The sequence below is a fragment of the Vulpes lagopus genome, chromosome 4 (genome assembly GCF_018345385.1).
Source record: "Vulpes lagopus strain Blue_001 chromosome 4, ASM1834538v1, whole genome shotgun sequence".
In the NCBI taxonomy this organism is placed as follows: Eukaryota; Metazoa; Chordata; class Mammalia; order Carnivora; family Canidae; genus Vulpes; species Vulpes lagopus.
This window is the reverse complement of record NC_054827.1, coordinates 84,205,649-84,213,773: the sequence shown is the minus strand read 5'-3', so window position 1 is coordinate 84,213,773 and position 8,125 is coordinate 84,205,649. Positions and strand designations below refer to the sequence as shown.

Here is an 8,125-nt window from a genome sequence, read left to right as displayed (position 1 = left end):
GCTATTCGCAACTGCATTTTGGAGGGAAGCCTCCAAATACAAATATTCAATACAATATTTAAAATAAATTTATTTCAGCTTTATGATGACTAAGAAAAATAATAAGTTTCAGTGCCTTGTTCTTTTCTCTTGTTTTCTAATGCCTACATTTGATACTCATGTCCCCCCCAGCCAGAGACCCTAGTGTCCTTAGAACAATCAATTTCCCTAACCTTCCTTTCTGGCTAGGATGACTTTTAATGCTTTCCTTCCACCATTCAACTTTGGTTTGATTTAACAACTCTGGAAGACCTTCGGAAACTTAAAATGAACTCTGAGTACGTGACATCTAGTGAACTATTTTTATTATGGAAAAATAAGAAACACAATTTCTTCATATGCAACATGATTAATGCCCAAATTCATTGTCAGTAGAATATGTGCATGCAAGTGATTTTCCAGTAAAGGAGATTTTGTTGAGCTATCATTCTCCCTTGATCCATTTGTAACGAGTAACGTGTTTTTAAAAGATGACTGATTAGACCAGCCCAGGGACACACACACACACACACACACACACACACACAAATGCTTTTTTCCCCTTTAAATTCATTAGTCATTACATAAATAAATAATAACGTTGGCTATGCCAATAAATTATTTTTTTTCTATAGAGATTATAAAATTCTTTAGGCTGAGAAGTAGTTCTTACCTTTTGAATAATGCCTGAATGCCTAAGGTCTAAAGCAGTACACATTGACAGTGCTCGCTAAATGCTTGTTGAATTGAACAAAGGACATAGAAATGAAGTTGAGAGCAGCCTGTTTGTGATAAATATTTGCTGAGTCTTATATTCTCCTCTCCTTTTCCCTTGATGAGCTATGGCAAATATTTAATGTCCTTTGAATTGTGGGGTTAAAATGGAATCATTCACATTTTTTTGACAGAAGCCTAAAGTCCCTGGCATTTGACTAGTCCTGCAATTTTTTTTTGCTGAAAAATCTAAAAGAGAATGCCCGCATGTTCTTTCTGCACCTTATTCTGACACCAATACCGGAGTTCTCCAATCATTCTTCTGTGTAGAACTTCCTTGTTTCCAGTCCTGCTTCCCACCTCACCAGAGACACTAATGATGCTGTGGCGGCTTTTTTGCACCATCCATGGTGCTTTCATGAAATTTCTCATCTCTGGGTCCCATCGTGCTCTCCTTAAATAAACAGGAGCTGGAACTCACTGAACATAAACAGCAACTGTAAAAGTTTTGCCTCTTAAGAAAACCTCTGCGCTGTTGTCTGGCCCACCGCATACGTTGTAAGATCTCTACCGCTTCCTTGTATTCAGAAACCAAGTTCTTCAGTTCATCTAGATTCAGTGAGACAAATGCTTAATAAAAAGTGACCTATATTTTTAGGGCTGGAAAAGGGGGAAAGAAAGGAGTTGGAGAAAGTGACTAAGGAAGGGAATAAGGTCGATGCTGTCTCTGATTCAGTTTAGTTGGACTGCTTCATTTATGCCTTAATCTTTTTCTTTATAAAAGTGATGGCATTTTTGATACTTTGCTCCAGACAGCTTTCCCGGGGGCGAGTGCAGATGTGCTGAGCCATTTGGCTGCCGTGTGGACCGACTCAGAGCCTCTCTTCTCCCTAATGAAGTCATCTCCTCTGGGCAGCCCAGCCTTTCCCATCACTCCATGTTGGAACTTGGCTTTGGCTTGCATAGTTCCATCGTGATGTAGATGGTCTTCCAGTTAAGTTCTGGAATAATCTGCCCAACCATGAACAGGACATTTACAGCAAAGACAAAAAAAAAAAAAAAAAAAAAAAAAAACTTTTCTTGAAAGAAACATTTTACTGTAACATTTTGATTTGGGGGTTGGGGAGCAGTCTCGCTCTGGGAAAAATCAAATTTTTCATGGCTTTCTTAAGATATTTGTGCTTAATTTCTCTGAGTCATTTATATACTTCAGGCTAAAGAGTAATGAGATTGTCACCCTCACTTTGCCTTTTGTAGAGTTTCTTTTATTTTTTTAAGAACGGCAACAAAGACCTCATATTACTTCTGCATTTCCTAGAAACCCAAAGAGGATTTAAAATGTTGGATAAACTATCTGTCCCTAACCTGTATGAAAAAAAAAAAATTAATGAAGCAGTTTTAGAGGTTGGCTTCCCTTTTCTAGGCACTGTGGAGATCATTGAAGGTACATTTTTTAATGACACATATTTTCACCATCCACAGAGGATATTTGCTTCACTGTGCTTAAGGTCAGTCAGATCAGGGACTTGAAATGTGAACCTGTTTTCTGAATGTGGGTGGGACTGGAACCCTGTCATCCCTAGTGCAGCAAAAGAGGATACCATGTCTAACAACACTTCACCTCATCAGGAAACAAGGAGAAGACTTGAAATGTGATCCTAACGCTCAGAAGGAGGTTTAGATGAAGATAATGAAACTCCCTGGACACCCACCTGCCAGCTACACCTTTGTTGTCCAAGTCGTTGGCTGACTGCCCCCCCCCCCCCCCCCCCCCCCGACTTCTGCCAAGTTCCTGAAGACAAGATCAAGGCAACGAAGCAAGGCACACAGCTTCTGGCTTCTGGTTTCTTGTAGACACCAGCACTGGGAATGAAGATCTTTCTTTATCTATACCTGAGACCAAGGAGTTTACATATGGAACATCCCCAATACAAGGACATGTTTTAAAGGGGGAATACACAGAATGAGATTTTAATTACTGTTTGACTCAGACTTGAGCGTAATGGGCAAAGTAGTTTTAGTTATAAAAGCTACACATACATGCTTTCCCATCCAAAAAGTTGTGATAGTTTTTCAAACATGAGAGAATCAGAAATAACTGTCCTTCCCTTTGTCTTCTTGAAGAGAGAGAGAGAGAGAGACAGGGAGAAAGAGAGGGAGGGAGGGAGGGAGGGAGGGAGAAGGAAAAACAGAGAGAGAGACAAAGAGGGAGAAGCAGAGAGATGGAGAAGCCCTCAAGGACAGTTAAATAGAAATAATACATCTGTAGACTCTATTCTAGTCTATTCTGAATGTACCTCATATGCTTTCCTTTTTCTTCTCTATTATAGGTAGCTGGAGGGGAAAATCTGCTTTAGAGAAAGCAAGCTGATATTCAAGGATGTCATTTCATATTTAATTATTTGATAGTCTGCAGAAGTGTTTAATTTTCTAAATAATGTAACAAGCCAAAGTAAAGAAAAGGCATGCGGTATAAGGCTGTTCAGAATTGTCCATGTTCCGACTAGTGACGTCTGCCTGAGAAAGTGCCTTTGCCCTGTAGAACTGCTTGGCCAAGAAGAGTTGGGATGTCCGCGGACATTATAAAGAACTATAAAACATTATAAAGAACTATAAACGTTAGAGGTCTAGAGAAACACATTTGGCAAGATAAAGGAAAATATCTCAGGATGAAAGTAGTCTCTGACTCTTATTTTTCATCATGTCCCATCATGTAAAGTTGGCATTATTTACAGGAGTGTTAAGTATTAACAGTTCCTTAAAAATGGATGTTAATCTGCTATCAGTTGCTTTCTCGAGCTGCTGTAGGTCTCCTTTGTAGAAATGTTTTACTTAACTGTATTCTAGAGGGAGGGCAGGGTAATGGAGAGATGATAGTAAGCTCTTCAGATTGGCAGATCTGCCACTTAGAAAGTGGCCATGGGCAAGACATTTAAACGCTCTGGAAGTCAACTAGGTTGACTCAGATTTAAGAATGAGAACAATCAAATACACTTCGGGTGTCCCAGAGAAAGATCTATCCTAATGCCTGGAGTATAAATTTCAAAAAGGATTTTTCTTTGGTTTTGAGCGAAATAATCTTGATCATGAAGTTGCTATGAAGACTGCTTGAAAAGACCACTGGATCCAGAGTCAAGAGTTGCATTTTGGTAACAGCTCTGCTTTTAATCGTGTGACTTTAGGAAAAATCACTTTCTGAGCTTTAGTTTGCTTATCTGCTAAATGTAAAGGTTGAAATCTGATTCTGTTCTGTGACTCTGTTTTTCTAAATATTTAATGAAATAGAGCTTCAATGTTAAGAATGGTGGTAGGGCAGCCCAGGTGGCTCAGCGGTTTAGCACTGCCTTCCACCCAGGGCCTGATCCTGGAGACCTGGGATCGAGTCCCATGTCGGGCTCTCCCTCTGCCTGTGTCTCTGCCTCTTTCTCTCTCTCTGTATCTCATGAATAAATAAAATCTTAAAAAAAAAAAAAAGAATGGTATAATAACTATTCTAAGGATAAATACGCCATCATAAAACATATTTAAAAATTGACTCCTAAATCCTATAATTGTTGTTATTCACTATAATGAACCAAATAAATAAATAAATGAATAAATGAATAAATAAATGCATAAAAATGGAAAATGCACATTTTGAGGACTGAAATTCTCCTTACAAAACTTCTGCCTGTTTTTCGCTTAAAATCTAGCATCCTGCAGAATGCATACACCTTGCAAAAGAAACTTAAGAAAAGAAACATTATAAACGTGCGTGCCCAGAAGTCTAGGCTTCTACAAGTTTTAAAGTAGGAGTCTAAGGCCAACCTACTCAAAGGAGTTCAGAGTAAACTGGACTTTTTTTCTTTCATCATCACTTTTGTATCGGATATAATTTTCTCAGTAGGGACTGCAGAGAGAAAAGCCATGAGGATACTTCCACGTTTGTGTGAAAAGAAGATACTGCTCTCCCTTCCAGGATCCCCCCATGTTGAAACTGATGTGCACCTTGGGCTTATTTTGTTCCCATTGTATAAACTCATACAGGACTTCAAAGAAAAGGAAAATACAAAGTCCCTCTTTTCTAAGGGGCAGAAATCCTTTGTGTCAACTGGTTGACCCCTTGCTCTCTAAGGTCCTATAGGAAATCTTTTGTAACACAATGCAGGGGACTCTTCCTTGTGTTGATGCTGTTTACACAGTCGGTCTGCCCGGCTGAAAACAGAAATCACAAGAACTCCAGGAAGATTGTGGTCCCATTTCCTGACCACAAGGAAGGGGGGATCGGGACATGGAAGGAGTCTCTGTCGCTCAGGAAAATTCTTAAATATCCTGCCATCATCACACTCTGGAAAACTGAGGGTAAGGAAGAAGGAGGAAAGCAAAGTCTAGACTTGTGTACTGAGTGGCCGAGCCGGGGGATCTGTGGACGCCGGCAGGGGCTCGGGCTGGGGAGCTTCCCGTCCGAGCCTTCACCAGCGGGGTCTTTGTAGCTCGCGCTCCGACGCCGGGCTCCGCCTCGGGCAGCTCCCGGGGAAGGCGGTTCCTGCACGTTCTCTCCGGGGCTTGGAAGGGTCCGGCTCGCCCGGCGTCTGGCTCAGGTTGGCAGGAGGCGCAAGCCTGACACTTGGCTCTGATGGGACAGCCAGGTCCCGGGGCCGCGTAAGCGCGCTGTAAGCAAGTTCTTCGCCGATTTTACGGAGTTTCGTCCGCTCCCGGGAGGGACTGCGGGGGCTCAGCCGTCTGCCGCCCGCCGGCCCCGAAGCGCGGGGGGCTCGTGTGCCCCCAGCCCCGAGCGCGCGGCCCCGGGGGCGGGGGGGGCGGGGGGGGCGGGTTCCGGGCGCGCGGCGATGCTGCTCGGGGGCCGGGGCGGGGAGCGCTGCTGTCCCCGAGCCCATTGGTACTTCTCGAGGGGCAGGGACGCCGGGAGGTGGGGGTGCCGCGGAGGGGGCCGGCGGTCCTTTCCGCCCTCCGCCTGCTTTCCAAGCCCGGGCTCCTAGGAGGGGCTGAAGCTGCCGAGCGCCTCGGGAGCCTGTGAATGAGCCTCCTCCTCTTCCTCCTCCTCCTCCTCCTCCTCCTCCTCCTCCTCCTCCTCGCCGAGTCTCCTCCTCGGTGCTGACGGTACAGTGATATAATGATGATGGGTGTCACAACCCGCATTTGAACTTGCAGGCGAGCTGCCCCGAGCCTTTCTGGGGAAGAACTCCGGGCGGGCGGGAGCGACAGCCGCGAGCGCTCGGGGCCGCGGACCGGCGCTGGGAGCCGCGCTGGGACCCGGCTCTGCGGCCACCCGCGTCCGCCCGCGCCGCCCCGCACCTCCGCACCCCTCCCGGGCGCCCAGCCGCCGGGTGACCCGCCCCGGCCACACCGAGCCCTTCCGCGCTGCGCTGCGGTGATTTTTTCCCCCCAAACTGCAATAAGCCGCCTTTCAAGGTAATCACGTTTCTTTTGTTCCTCCTTTAAAAAAAAGAATAGGGGAAAAAAAAAAAAACCCCAAAAAGCAAAAACGAGAGAGCTTAGAAAACCGAAGTACCTTGTAATTGGGAGAAGGCTTAATTGAGGCAGAGAGAGCCAGCTGGAAGGCGAAGTTAGGAAGATAAATGCACTTTTAAGAATGCAGGTAACTTTGAGAAGGACGTTTGGAGAGAGCAATGCCGAGGGACCGTGGTGCTGAAAAAGATCCAGACAAAAGAAGCCCGGGATGGGGTGGGGGTCGAGGGACTAACGGAATTGGGGGAAGGGAGCGAAGGGGACTGCGGGGAACCCCGCGAAAAGTCGTGGGGTCCCGAGCTGGAGGGACCGCTGGCATCGTGAGCTTTTTTTTTTTTTTTTTTGTTAACCTGCTCGAGGCAAAAGTTTGAATGGGGACTCGCGGGCCCCGCGAGCGGGCCGGTCCCCGAAGCCGCCGCGCCGGCCGCCACCTGGCTCCCGGGCCCCCGGTGCGCGGTCGCGGCTCGGGGCGGCCCCGGACCCCAGGCAGGTCCCGGGGACCTGGGCGACCGCGACCGCGTCCGGCCGCACAGGCTGCGAGGGGCGGGGGCGGGGGCGGGGGCGGGGGCGGGGGCGGCCCGGGGGCTGTCGGGGCCGGCGCGGTGCCCCCGGGGTCTTTTGTCCCGCGCGCGAGCCCGGGGCCGCCGGGGAGGCCGGGGCGGGGGTGGGGGTGGGGCCGCGGCGGCCGGAGAGCGCCTGGGCGGGAAAAGCTTGCCTGGAAGCCCCGGCGGGGTGCAGGAATTCAGTGTCACCCGCGGAGCGAGGTGGAGGCTCGGGGCGCTCTGCAGACAAAGGTGGCGCGGGGACCGCATCCGGGGCCGCTCGGGCCAGCGCCGTCGCCCCGGCTCCCGCGGGCCGCCTGCCCCTCCAGCTCCCCCGCCCCCGAGCTGAGCAACTCGGCCGGCCGGTGCGGCGGCCCGGGAGCCCCGCGGACGCCCAGGCTGCAGCGCCCCGCCGCCCTGCGCCGGGCGGGTGGGCGTCCCCGGGCGCGGAGGCCCGTGCGCCAGGCAGCGGGGAGCGCGGCACCCGCCGTGTCACAGCCCAGGGTCTGCTCTCCCGCCCGCTGCGCCCCTGCGAGCCCCGCCGGTCCCCGGAGGTGCCACGGAGGCGGTGCGCGCGGCGCGGAGAGCCTCCCCGGGGGCGCACGCCCCTGCCCCGCGGGCGCCGGCCTCGGCCTCCGGGCCCCTTCCCATCTTTGTGTCCCCCCCCCGGCCCCATGTTCGCCGCCCCCGCCCCGCGCCCGGCCTCGGCTCGGAGTCCTCGCCCCTGGTCCCCTCCCCCACGGCGGACGGACGAACGGCCAGTGCGAGACCCCTGCCTCCGGGCCGGGGGGCCGGCGGGGAGGAGCGACCGGCCCGCGGCTCCCCGCGCCCGGCCCCCCGCAGGCGTGCGGAGGCCCGGCCGGGCCCAGAGGTCCAGGAACGCGGCGCGCGGGCGGCTGCGGGCGCCCCCTGACGGCCACGCGGGCTCGGCGGACGCCGGACCCTCCCCCGCCGCGGGCCCCCAGCGAGCCGCCCCCGCGCCGCGGTTCAGGGTGAATGAAGGGCGCCCCCGCCCGTGCCTGCGGCGGGTCCGCGCCGGGAACCCGGGGCCCTGGGGTCCCCGAGAGGCCGCGTGTCCGCGCAGGGCCGAGCCTGCCCCCCGAGTCGGCGGGGTGGCCCCGCTCCGGCCGGGCCGCGCTGCGCTGCGTGGACGGGCCCCCGCGCGGGCTGCACGCTCCGGAAACCGCCCCGAGCGCTTTGCTCCCGGCCGCTTGGACCCGGCGCTCCGGCCCCACCCCGGGGTCCCGCCAAAGAAAGGGCCGCGCCAAAGATGCAGTAACGCCAAGACTACATCGTGGAAGTTTAGGGCTGGAGCGCGTCGGGAGGGGAGGGGAGGGGAGGGGAGGGGAGGGGAGGGGAGGGGAGGGGAGCGGAGGGGGAAG

General features: G+C 52.1%; 1 protein-coding gene across 2 annotated transcripts in view; it reads left to right on the top strand.

The window, feature by feature from the left end:
- The first annotated feature begins 5,004 nt into the window (after positions 1 to 5,004).
- The window catches only part of VCAN (versican), a 112,596-nt gene continuing 109,475 nt past the window's right edge, over positions 5,005 to 8,125 (top strand). Inside the window, exon 1 of one of the 2 annotated variants that reach the window (XM_041752019.1) lies at positions 5,005 to 5,073. The gene's annotated coding sequence lies outside the window, so the exon portion shown is untranslated. Of the gene's footprint in view, positions 5,074 to 5,873; positions 6,145 to 8,125 lie in introns of those variants that run through there. The other variant, XM_041752018.1, reaches the window with a different exon arrangement.